This window comes from Suricata suricatta, chromosome 7, assembly GCF_006229205.1.
Source record: "Suricata suricatta isolate VVHF042 chromosome 7, meerkat_22Aug2017_6uvM2_HiC, whole genome shotgun sequence".
NCBI classification, from domain to species: domain Eukaryota; kingdom Metazoa; phylum Chordata; class Mammalia; order Carnivora; family Herpestidae; genus Suricata; species Suricata suricatta.
In genome coordinates this window covers 83,414,176-83,427,574 of record NC_043706.1, presented here as the reverse complement: position 1 = coordinate 83,427,574, position 13,399 = coordinate 83,414,176, and the positions used below count along the sequence as shown (strand labels likewise).

General features: G+C 42.0%; 1 protein-coding gene across 2 annotated transcripts in view; it reads right to left on the bottom strand.

Annotated features, from left to right (window-relative positions):
* KLHL32 (kelch like family member 32) overlaps positions 1-12,075 on the bottom strand; it is a 253,306-nt gene extending 241,231 nt beyond the window's left edge. For both annotated transcript variants that reach the window (XM_029944612.1, XM_029944613.1), the window contains exon 1: positions 11,685-12,075. The gene's annotated coding sequence lies outside the window, so the exon portion shown is untranslated. The remainder of the gene's footprint in view (positions 1-11,684) is intronic.
* Positions 12,076-13,399: the final 1,324 nt, after the last annotated feature.

Sequence of the window (13,399 nt, the reverse complement as noted above, 5' to 3'; positions counted from 1 at the left end):
TGGTAAGAAATGGTCAGATGTGGGGAATACTGAAGGCAGAGCAAAGAAAACTTCCTTGCTGCTTGGATAGGAGTTGTCAGAAAAGGAAACCAAGAATGGCTCCGAGGTTTGGTGTTTGAGCAACTAAAGATGCCTGGATAAGATAGGTTTGGAGGAAATAAAATTTTTTTAATGTTTTATTTATTTTTGAGAGACAGAGAGGGAGAAAGAGAGAGAGAGAGAGAGAGAGAGAGAGAGAGAGAGAGAGAAAGAAAGTCAACCAGGGGAGGGGCAGAGAGAGAGGGAGACACAGAATCTGAAGACAGGCTCCAAGCTCTGAGCTAGCTGTCAGCACAGAGCCCGACACGGGGCTTGAACCCACCAACCATGAGATCATGTCATTTAACCAACTGCGCCGCACCCATAGAGGAAACAAATCTAAAAGCATGTATCAGGAATTCTGTTACTCTGCTATATTATATATGCCAAAATCACTTTCTATAATTTGGGAAGCTTTCTTTTAAAGATCATCATCGCTCTAGGGTGAGTTTCCTTCCAATACATTCATCAGTTAAAGTATTTTTGGAAAAGTGAACTAGCCATGCAAAATGTAGAAATGTTTATTTAAAATCCTGATATTTGGTCTTCCTTGTATCCTGAGGACGGCGAAACACCTTTTCCTCTATAACTTCTCAATTATACTTCTAATGACTTTAGACTTAACCTGCCTGGAAAGGTACTGCTGCTTGCTGTCCAAGCTAAGTAATAAATGTGCAGTGACACCAAATGGCAGTCACTCATCCTTGAGCAATTCTTCCTAAAGGATCCGGGCTGAGCTGGAAAAGGGCCCAATCAATGGATGTTGGGATATTTTAATGAAATCTACCTCCTATAAAAGGATCAACGTGAGAACAAAATTCATGAAGCATCACAAAGAAGTGCCGAAATTCAAGGTCAATCTCTCTGGTCAATTTCTCCTTAGGAGAAAGCTACTGTAAAGAGATGAAGGTAGAAAAAGGTTGAATTCCTATCCAGAGATTTAAATAATATTCTCATTTCACAAAATGCAATCTTTCCTTCTTTCACTTCTAAATTTATGTGTGTGCATTTGATTCTCTCCCTTTATTCTGCACATTTGGCCACCAGACTTCTCTATGTGATCATTATCATTAATACGTGAGTTAGAAATACAAATTAGACTCAGCAGCTGTGCCCAAGGCCATTACTTCCTATAATTTGGCACAGATGGCCAAAAAGATGATTTTGGCAGAATGGCCAAATGCTAACCACCTAATGAGCCTGCAGCCTCAAAACTAACTGATGGTAAATGAATTTTACAATTATCCTCACCCCTCTCCTTCTTCTTATTCCTTCCCATTCTCCCTCCCTCCCTCTCTCTCTTTCTCTCCCCCCTGCCCTTGACATAAAAATAAAAGGCAGAAACATATATCCTAACTCTGTTTTCCGCAAAGATGTAAAGAAAGCATTTTACCTGATTTTCTAGAAGGTAGCTCATTACAACAATTCCAGTTCTGAAATGGCCATTCTTTAGGTCAAAAGACCTTTTTCTCCAACTCAAAAACATTAATATTAAAAACTTTCCTGCAACAGGGATTAAGCTGGTTTGTCCTAACTTGGTGTCAGAGAAACCACCAAACAGTTATAATGATGATTAAAGTAGCAGGAAAAAATATATAAGTATGGTATGTGCCTTTCATTCATACACTGATATACCTTAAAAGCACCTCACATAAAGTTTTAATTAGCCAACATTCTCACCATGCAAAACCCTGATCATTTTCATAGATGTCTAAAATTCATTTGTAATTCCACAAGCTAATGGCAAGCTTCCTTATTTCCTTAGCAATATATGGGTGCTTAACAGTTTGCCCATCTTCCCCAAATGCCTGATAATACAAATATGTTGATGCTTTAAGTTTATGACAGTTAAGGTCACAAAATGCCTCCTCCTTAGGCACAAAAGATACACACACAGTCACACTATTTCAGCCTATTTCAGTCTCTAAGAACAGAGTATTACATTTAAAAGCCTATTAAAAACCTGCACAGCACTTTCTGAACCTCCCAAAAATAAAGAGCAAATGACAATTCAAAACTGTAACTTCTCTGCTCCCAAAATCCTGCCATAAAGATCTTATGCTATTCTGCTGCAGTTCGGTACTGACCTGAGATCAATGACTCAAAATTTAATGCAAAGGAAAAATAGCATTTTCCATTTGGCTCATATAATTCCATGTAATCACCATCAATGGTCTAAATCTAAAAAAGTACAAACCAAAAGCATCTGATTTTATCTTTTGTAGGCATGTATATTTTTAAAATCCATTTAACAACTTCGATGTTGGCCATTATAATGAGGACATTTATAAAGACGCTCTCCAGAGCAATACACCTGATTAGTTGTACACAAATTCAAGTGAAAAGTTATAACTTCTCTATTTTAGCAGGGAGATATTAATCACGCATTGTGACTTCTATCACAAAGATGGGGCACTTGTTTAGTGAAAAATCGCCTGCAGTGCCTAAAGGTCCGTTGAGTATCCAGAGAGCTGTGTGACTTCAGAACTGATCTGACTTGCTGTTTTGAGTGTGAAAGAGAAGAAAGCCCCAGATCCATGTGGCACAGATAATTCTAGGAAGGTACGAATAAGTAAGAGAGTGTGAGCAGGCCACTGTGCTCTAGACTTGCAGCTCCCAAATTAGACCTACCATGAGAATCACTCAGGGAAAGTTTTTAAGACATAATTGCTCAGCACCAACACAGATTCAAACAAAATAAACACAGAGGCTCCAGGAATCTACATTTTTAAAACAATTCTAGGTCATTCTGAGGATCAGCTCCGTTGCAATAAGTCCAGAATAGACTTATTTGTAGAACAGTGATAATACACAATATTCTAAAACAAGATCCCAAAATGTATGATTTTCTAAAGCAACATTCCAGAATAACCACTTGAAAGGACTGCCAGAGCATTTTTAACATAAACAGAGCATTTTAAAAATATATTAGTTTGTTCTCATGATTCTTAATGTTATCCCCAGTTTATATAGAAGGAGACACAGACTTCTGAAATTAAGCCTCCCCAGGCAGATCTGAAAAGGCCTCTGACTCTGAGTGCCCTTGCTCTCCCAAACCATGTCATTGTGCCTGCCCCAAGCATCACCGTCGCCTTACTCCACGGAAATACTACCAGTGAGGGACTTTCTGTTCTCTTCTGTGAGAACAGCCTCAAGAAAAGGCCTTATGAACTCTGGCACTGCCATTTAGGAAACCTGAAGTTGGCCAGGGAGGGAAATGCAGCTCACTCTTACAAACAAGCTTTCTTCCTGGCTGAGATACTGGTGGGTGCTGTGCCGTCACAGAGAAAGCCCCTCTCCTGAAACTGTCAATACGCTCCCATCCCTGAGCTCAACCATGAGGCTCCTCTCCCTAGAGGCACCTGATCCAAAAAAAAAAAAGCTCTTGAGTCAATGAGACCAAGCTTCCTAAATACCCTAGTTAACAGTGTGCCCAATCCATTAGGTGGGCTCACTTAATACTGAGATTCAAGAGGTCCTCTTACATCCTTTCCTCTATCTCTTAATCAAAAAAAGAAGAAGTAACCAACAGCTGCTGATTGAGGCACTGAAAGTTCACATACGAACAAAGAATGATGGCAATAAAATTCTGAAGCAATCACAGGATATGATTTTTCAAAAAGAGGTCAATACAGAGGAAGCTGAAGAATTCTAACACAGTGATCAAAAAGAAAACTACAGTGATCAAGGCACATTGTTAAAGGGTCTGGAAATTTTATGTCCCATTAGGTCCAGAGGTAAAGAATATCTTCAATTTCACAGATAATAGGTAGTGCTCTGGATACTACATAGTTAAATCATGTAACTAACTCCTCCTGTCCTAATTCCGGATGCTGACCAAACCATCAGAGCCAGGAGAGAATGTGCTAGCCAAAAAATTTCATCTGCAAACCCATTGACAGTTACATACATCATATATATTAATATTTCATTTTAAAGCAATCAGCACAATGTAAAAATAATAAATTAACTGTAGACTTCTAGCAAGCAACACTAACTGAACACCATCAAACACAGAAATCAAAAATGGACAACTCTGTAAAAGATTACAAGGTCAGAGAAGGGAAATTTAACATAAAACCCTACAGATGACACTAAGATTCACAAATTAGGATTTCAGTAAAATGTCTAATTAAATGCTGTGTAGAAAGGCCTCAGGGGTTGTTCATGAGTTTCTCATATGACGGTTGATCAATTAGGAAACTCTATCTGTAGGTGATATTAAATACCTTCAAGAAATGATAAATAGCTTTGACCCAAAGCTAAAGAAGATAAGCTGTGCCCAAATTTAATCAGATTGTAGGTAATTAATGTTTTCATAGAAGAAAGAACCAAAACCTTCATTCCATATTTCTTTAGGCTTTGAATTCTCAAAAAACCAATCAGCCATATCAGCTTCTGGACATCAGTGTGGGAAAAACTAGTGAATCTTCAGCCAAGGGTGATTGGATTATATCTACACCACTGCCTATCACTGAGACAGCATTAAAAAAATGTCTCCTTTCGGGGAATGTCAAACAGAGTAGATGAGGAAGCAAGTCAAAGAGGGACTCAACCAAAATAAATCTCCTCCATTCAGATATCTACCTCAATTATGAACCTAAATTTCTAAAGTAATAACCATAGCTGTCGCTTGGGGAGTGATTGAGAATATCTTCATATTTAAAGGAGACGTTTTTCTTAGTAACATGATTTTCTAACTTTGCTGCTCTATGAATTCAATGCAAACACAAGATCTTGCTTTGATGCCATCTCGGTTACTGTATTTTTCCTTGTAGAATCCACACTTCACTGTAATTGATACCCACTTCACATAAATTTTTTTTGAATTTAATTTTACTATGTTCTCTTCCAGATCCATAGCGATAAAAGAAACGGGTAAAGGATATTCCGTCTTTGACAATCGATCACAAGTTTAGCATTAGCATTCCCTAAGCCATTTTTATTTCAGATACATGAACTAATGTTACTCACCAACACCTAAAAATACATATGAATTATTAAGTTGCAACACAGTTAAAGAAACACTGAAATAAGTACACACATACATAACACACCAGAGCACACATAGCACATGAAACCATCTTTTCTGTAAAGATGTGCTTTGTGATTGATGGTAGGATAAAAACAAAATTTAGCTTGGTATATGGATTCCTAAACCTAACTATTCAGGTTACCTTCCCCTACCTTAAAGGTCCCACTGCTGTCTGGACTATCCCAAGACCTCGAACTACGGGGGTGACCTTGAAAAAAGTCCAGACACACCGACTTCATCTGTACTCCTAGGTAGTCCGAGAAGGAGATGATGTGAAAAGGTAGAAAACTACCCTTTGTGAGGAGTTGTTGCTTGGTGCGAGTGAGGGAAGGCGGATAGTGATACCGAGAACAAAGGGAAAAAAAGACTTAACTAGAAAGTAGTCTCTTCGGGAAGCCTTTAATCCTATCTAACTTGAAAGTGAATTTGAGGAGTTTTTTCTTTGAGCCTGGTGAGCTCTTGACCTTTTCACAAAATTTGCATAATTCCCCATGAAGGGAAACCCCTAGTTGTCTAGAAGAATGTAAGCAACCATATCTTGACCTCACAGAAAGGCTAGGAGGTCTATACTGACCAGGTCCTGGAGGCTGCTATTACTAATTCCACAGGGGACACAAGTGGGGTAGCGCTGAGCTTTTTACACACGGGGACCCCTGAGGAGAGCCTATTATAGAGCCCTCAGTGAGCTGCCTAGGCAGGAAAGGGACCCTCCCTCCTTTTTCCGGCAGCTAGGCTGAGACTCAAGGAAGAGTAGAAAAGAGGGGAAGATAGCTTGCCAGGGAGGAAAGACGCCAAGATACAGGTCCCTCTCCCAAGGGGGGCCCACCCAAGCAGCCCACCACTCACTCAAAACTCCACTCAACACTTCAGAGGCTAGCTCCTCTGTAAGGCTGGCAGACCAGATGACGACGTTTCATATGGCACATGAAACTTAAATGTATCCCTACCCTGATTTGGGGGAAGACAAAGGAGGGGCAGTAGGGAGAGGCAGGGGGGAATTAGGAAGCACCAAGCTTTTATTATGCACCAGTTATTGCAGCTGGGTGTTTTTTATGCATATTTTATCTAATCTTAGAATAGCCCTACAGTCTATGTAATAGAATTCCCATGGTACCCATGAGGAAAATGGCACCTGGAAGGAATACATAGCCAGACTGTAAACAACAGAGCCAGGAAGTGTCAAGACTTAGTATTCACATCCAGGCTCCCAGGCTCAGGTTCTGCGGGCTGAGCCATGCTACCCTGAACAAAAAAGTGAAGAACTAGAACTCATAAATAATAAAGCTTCTAAGTAATGATTTAAATGAAGTACCAGAACTTATGTCATAAAAAATTGCAAAATGCCTCCTCCACTGCTCCTGGAGTCTGTCCCATTAGCACTGAATGTGTTCCCACTGAAGCAGTCAGCCAGGATGGGACTAGTTATTCAATCAATATCCTGTGTGCCAAACCGATTGTGGGGTTGTGGGGGGCGGAGGGGGGGAGCCCTGGAGCCCTGTTTCTAAGTAGCTGGAATTGGTTCATCTGGCATGAAAAGAGGAATATATTATGCCTCAAATAAACATGTAGGAGAAAGTCAAGAGTCTAAGAAAACTGCCAAAGATTTTCCTTCTTCATTTAAAAATCATCGTACCAGGTCGGAAATTTCAACCTTGCAAAACTAATTTAGACAAACTTACAGCTTTCTGTGGTTTTGCCATATGTGGAACTAATCTGACTCCAAGGCAAGTTTGCAAAACTGTTTTTATATATGGTTCTTTTAAAAACCTCACCAAAATTTATAGTGCTGCATGTCTAAATCAAATTAAAGTAAATGCATTAATGTATTGCAGTGTGCATATGAAACAAGGCAAGAACAACAAAAAAACCTGATGAAGTTACGTTCAGCGCTTCCTCAGTTTAGGAAAGATCTCGGTACAAAGGGGATGGGAATGAACCACTGGCCTAGATGTGACAGGACCAGGAAAAGGTGAACAAAAGGAATTTCATCTATTAATCCCCAGTAAAAGGGAAAGTAAAACATTCTAAGATAAATTCACAAGTTCTAGTCTCCACCCTGGAAGAAATTCTGAAACAACAGCCTGCCCATTCTTGAAGATCCAGATGTTGTCCAACTCCAACTGAATTCATGTAAAATATCTATGTACACTTTCTTTCTACAGAAAAGTGGTATCATGAGAGGAAATTATGTGCCAGATGCTGGATGTTAAGAATGTGGACACACTGGGGGACCTGGGTGGCTTAGTCGGTTGAGCAACCAACCCTTGATTTTTGGCTCAGGTCACAACCTCAGGGTATCTAGCCTGGCGTCAAGCTCTGTGCTAAGCGAGGAGCCTGCCTGCGATTCTCTCTGTCTTTCTCTTTCTCCCTCTGTCTCTCTCCCCTGCCTGTGTTCTCCTTCTCTAAAATAAAATTTAAAAAAAATTTTAAAGACTATAGACACACCATAATAGTTAATGAGTATTTACTGTATACCAGACTCTGCAGAGAGAACATAATATTTGTCTCGTCCCTTGTCCTTATTTCAGTCTTTAAGAAGAATCAGCACTATCCTCTCCAGATTCCTGTCCATGTCTACAACTCTCTGCTAGTCTCCTTCACCACCGTTTTCCTCTTCCCGGCCACATACCCCGACTTCCGTGTTCTGGCTGCACTCCATCTTGGAGACCGTATTTCTGACCACACAGCTGTGTCATCCCTTCAGCAACAATGATGAGCTCATCCATATTAGATATCACAGGCATCATCCTCTCAACTCACATTTCCAACTGACTGTCTCTTCCTTACCACCTCTTCATTTACTAGAATCAGATCCAGCCCTCAAGGTCCAGCACGAATCCTCCTCCACAGGAATAATCTGACCTCTACAATCAGCACACTTTTTCTTTTCCTATATCTGTACTTCTACAGAATCTAGTATCTCTATCTTAGCATTTAACACACAACTGCCTCAAAATCACGATTATGTACATGTCTCTAACTTCTGTTAGGTAATCGGCAGAGGAGAGGTGTGAAGTGAGAAGAGCTGCTAAGGTTTGAAGTTGTCTTTCATTGGCCTGGTTTAACGTCACACAGTCTCTGCTTCTCTATCTATACCATGGGAATAAGATCCCTACTTTATAAGGACGTTAGGGAGACAATATAGAAAGTAGTTTTCCAAATAGGGAAAACATGGAAGAAGTTGGAAAAGTGGAAGCTACCAGGAAGAGGAAGTTTGTTCAGAATCCTTGAGGGCAGAGCCTCTCTCCCCACAGCACCAAGCTTAGACTTTGCTATGTTAGTATTAAGCAGCATCTCCACAGCTCTTTTTTTTTTTTAATGTTTATTTTTGAAAGACAGAGAGATAGAGCGTGAGCAGGGGAAGGGCAGAGAGAGGAGACACAGAATCTGCATCAGGCTCCAGGCTCTGAGCTGTCAGCACAGAGCCCAATGTGGCGCTCAAACTCACAAACTCATGACCTGACCCCAGGTCAGCTGCTTAACCACTTAACCAACTGAGCCACCCAGGTGCCCTACCATAGCTCTTTACTAGAGGTGCAACTTACTTCCATGAATCAAAAACTGAAATGCATTTATTATTAAAGCATTCTCCTAGAGGGAGATTTTAAAATAAGAGAACTCTTAGAAGTCACTGCTCAAATCTTGGCTTTTTTTTTTTTAACTACACCTTTTTGGATCCACAAAATAAATAAATAAAATAACTGCTTTCTGGCCCCACAGGATCTGCTTCAGTGAAATCGACAAACATGAGAAAATGGCAGCTTCTCAAAAGGTATTGCTTTATTACAAGATGCTGTTATATAAGAAGTAAACAGTATTTTCTATGTCAGTGTGCTGAAGTGAATATCCTTTTGAGTTCCCTTTTATGTTTCTTTTCCTTCCCTTTGGAATACTGCAGTATTCTGTGGTGGGTTTTAGCTAATTACCTAAAGCCTTAATAAGAGGTTTTCATTGAAAAGCTCAGGATGCTCCTTTTCTTTTCTGTTTTCCTTTAATTTTTTTAATGTTTATTTATATGTGAGAGAAAGAGACAAAGCGCAGCAATGGAGGGGCAGAGAGAGGGGGAAACAGAATCTGAAGCAGGCTCCAGGCTCTGAGCTGTCAGCACACAGCCCCAAGGTGGGGCCTGAACTCATGAGCCGTGAGATCATGACCTGAGCTGAAGTCGGATGCTTAGCCAACTGAGTCAGCCAGGCACCCCAGGATGCTCCTTTTTCTGACCAACTTTTTATTCTACCTCTTCCTACAATGACAGGTACTTGACCTACTTTTTCTATACTTTATAGTATATGCCCAAGAAAAAAAAAATGAAGCCAAAAACACAAGAAGTTTTAAATGATAAATGCTTTTGTTTCACCATATTAAAAAACATTCTTCTTTTGGAGCACTTCATATCATTTTATTTTCTCTGAGGTATAAGAGAGAGACTGAGGAACCCTAAAAAACAAACTTGGACCTGTTTATTGCAGAAAGGATATGGCACATTTTTTTGGACTTACTATCAAAACCATAAAACTCCTAATCTCTCTTATAACGATGGATGTATTTGTTCCCATCAGTATTCTGTAAGAGAAAAATAGTTAAGAATTGAATGAGAACTCAGTAGCTATAGATTGCAACTGGCAGGCCACAGGCCACATGTGGCCCAAATACATTTTAATATGGGCCTTATAGTTTATAAAATTTAGGACACTTCACATAAAAATATGTAAGCTTCTGTTTCCTTTGTTTTACAGCCAGGGTGGTAACAAACAGCACAGGCAAGCTGGTGTTTACAGGGATGTGTATGTTCCACAGCCCACAATCCACAGCACCACACACACATGATGGGGCCACTTGGCCTGCCCCTCTCCGTTATCTTACCTGTGCTGGAAATGCAGACATAGGGTTTTGTTTTTTGTTTTTTTGTTTTTTTTTTTTTAAGGCAAAGAACCCTGGATCCAAAAAGGGCTTCCCCATTCACCAGCTCTGTGACCTTCCACAAACTCTGAATCTTGGGTCCCTCAGGTTTAAACAGAAGCTAATCCCTTGACCTCATAAGGTGGTTGTGGGGAATAAAAAATAAGAGTAGGAAAAGGACTTTGTAAACTGCAATATGAAATATTTGTCATCTTTATTCATTTCCCAATCCCGCGTCCCTTGCATAAATCCCCTCTACTCGCCTCAGCTATTACTGGCTTCCTTGTTCCTCATATTACTACTCTGTATGACACAGTTTAAAATCTAAATAAAAAGAATTTGATATATTTCCTTGCCTCATTTAGTAAGAGGTAAGAAGATAAACAAATACCAAAGAAAAACAAAATGCATTATTGAATATTAGTGGATCTTAACTAGGTCCTTTCTGTTTGTAATGTAATGAAATTAGTGCAAAGTGTAACTCCTGGATTGCTGATCCCTTCCAGGGCTGTTTTAAGTTCACTCACCAGGCACCTGAGGCCTCAAAGCCAAACTCACAGCCCCATCCTTAGGGGTTCCTGTGAGATATGAGCACTGATTTCCTCCTTGTCCCTCACCCAGTGCTCTCGGGTAAAAGATCTGATCCAACAGGAAAAAAAAAAAAAAAAAAAAACAACCCCCAAAAGGATCCATAAAGCTTTCTCTGAGTCTCCCTCCTCTCAACATTTCCATATAAGCTCCAAAACCTTAGAATCTGCAGTAATAAAGCCCTGGCACAAATTTTACACTTGCATCTGTCAGCATACAGATGTATGTAAACAACAACAACAAAAGTAAGAACCTTGAAATAAAACACAATCTTCTCACAAATGGGCAGAGGTGCAGCCAACTGCACTTAAATAATGATGCAGTGCCCACAGAAATGTCAGCAAATTTTTGTTGTGAATGTTCTCTCCTTACATTAGGAATTCACTTAGGTATTCCTGTTCTGGTCCATTTACAATAGATCACCCTTGTGTAGGGAACCACAATTAATTCCTCCTTCACTTTTAATGTTAATATAATCATGCCTGAGTGAACTGCAAGATATAATGTGGAATCGGAGGGGAAAGGGGATTTTCACTGGACTCATTGTTCTTTAAAAGATCTCCAAAATTGGAGTCATTTATGATTCAAGACACAATCCGTTGAAAAATCCGTCTGACGAATCCGTTTTGAAGCATACCATACAACGCATTACCGCTTTCCTTGAAGTTGAATGAAACCATGCCCAGAATACATATTAACGGTTGCCAAATTACCACATGGTCCTCCGTGTGTATTTTATTTTCAAAAAACGTACTAAATAACAACATCATTTTTTTTAAACTACTTCTTTCAATAGATGGCCCTAGGCTGATGTTTAAGCAAGTCTCCTTGGCAACCAAGGAGCACGGTACGTCTCGGGCTGGGGGAAGGGGAGAAGGCGGGGGAGCAACTCCACGGTTGGTAGAATAAGTAACGGGAGTAGTAATTGCTCCCGCTAGACGACGCTGGTAGGGCTGCACCGGCCGCAAACCCCTGAAATCTCAACTCCGGTCTCGCCCCCAGTGGCGCACCAGCGGCCCCCCACCCCCTGCCTCCGGTCCGCAGGCACCTACCCCGAGCAGGTTACAAGGAGAGACTGGCTTACCCGATGGGGTGAGCGGTCTGCTGGATTGTGTATGTACCCGAGGCGGCAGCTCAGGCACTGGGCGCTCCCTGATGCACAACGGCTCTGCTTCTCCCCACGGTGCTGAGGTTAAGAGAAACCGCAGTAGCTTCGCACTGTCGGTTTGGGCATGCAGTTGTGAAGACAAGAGCGCTAGCGTGTGTGTATATGTGTGTGCGCGAGCGCGTGTGTCAGTGAGTGAGTGTGTGTGTGTGCCCGCGCGCTCCCGGACTCTCCCGCGGGGAAACAGGGTTTGCTAGTAAATAAAAAGCAGCAGCCTGCACCGCAGGTGGCGCGTCCGGGCTCGCTCGGCCCCAGGCTGCCGCGTCTGCCAGGAGACGCACCTTGGCGGACCCCGGGGCGGGCTCTGACCGTGAAGCGGCTCCGCCCCCTCCCGCCTCAGGCGAGCCAGCGCGCACGCCCGCCCCCTCCCCCTCCGCCGGCGAGCCCGCGCTCACGCTCCCCTCCTCCCACACCAGCCGCCCGGGAGGCGCGCACGCCGCGCTTTCCCCACCCCCCACCCCCGCTCCCGACGGCGACCCAGCGCGCGCTCTCGCTCTCCCCGGAAGTCTCCCTCCTCCGCGCAGCCTGACTCAGTGCTCTTAGATCCCTGCCCTGTGGGCTGCGGGGTCGGAACCGCAGTCGGGCGGTGGGGCTGCGCCTGAGGCTGTGGCTGCCGGCACCAGAGAACCCAATCTGACTGTTCCCAGAATCCCTTCCCACAGTTGGAGACCAACCGGCGGGAACAGACAGTGTGCCCTCGAGCACTGTCCCTCTGCTTCCCTGACCCTACTGACTTGTAAAGTTCACCTTGCCACTATGCCTTTAGGGTAATGTTGGGAAAGACTTCACGGTAACTTTAAGGTTGGATGGAAGCCCTGACCCTGAGAAATGAGGAATGCTAATTCAGCATTAACACTGCAAACAGCAGCCCAGAACGGCTCAGCCCACTCTGGTGACATTTGCAGATCATCAGTGTCATTCCTGTGTGTGTCATTCCGTGCTTACAACACACACTTAAGCAAAGTGGACAACTTTAGTAGGTAAAGATACTCCATATTCCACTTTTGTAATGAAAACCTTGGTCCGATGTAGAGTTAAGTCATCAGGTATAAGAAGAATGAAACTCTAAATTGAGATAAACTGTGTTTTGTTTAAAAGTTCAGGGTTTAAACTACCACAAAGATGGAATTTCACAGAATGGTAAGTCTCTTCTCTTGCAGATTTGTGTTCTACACTTGAGCTAGGAACAGTGCCTTGATCTACTTCGAGGCATCCTTAACATTTTCATTAGTCTCAAAACAAACGTTTGGCAATTTTTCCCCTTCAGACCCACAGGTTTTATGGGACTGTTTGCTACCCCAGCCCCATGCCTTGGGGCCTGATTCTCTGGCTTCCAGTCCATCATTCCCAGACTTGAGGACACTGGGGACCTACTTATCTAGCAGTCCTGGGCCCCAGGATAGGAGAAGGAAGAATATTTGACTATAAACACTAGGTGCAGTGCTATTCTCTAGAATTTTTCGTTGCAATTTGACATTTTTCATTGGGTGTGGTTTTATACCAGAAGAATAAATATGAAAGGATGTTTGAATCCAAAATACTATGACTGGTGTCAGTAAACACTTCTTTAAGATTCATAAAATATTTGTTACTAAATTGAATGCACTTAAAATTTTAAAACCATCTAGGAGCTC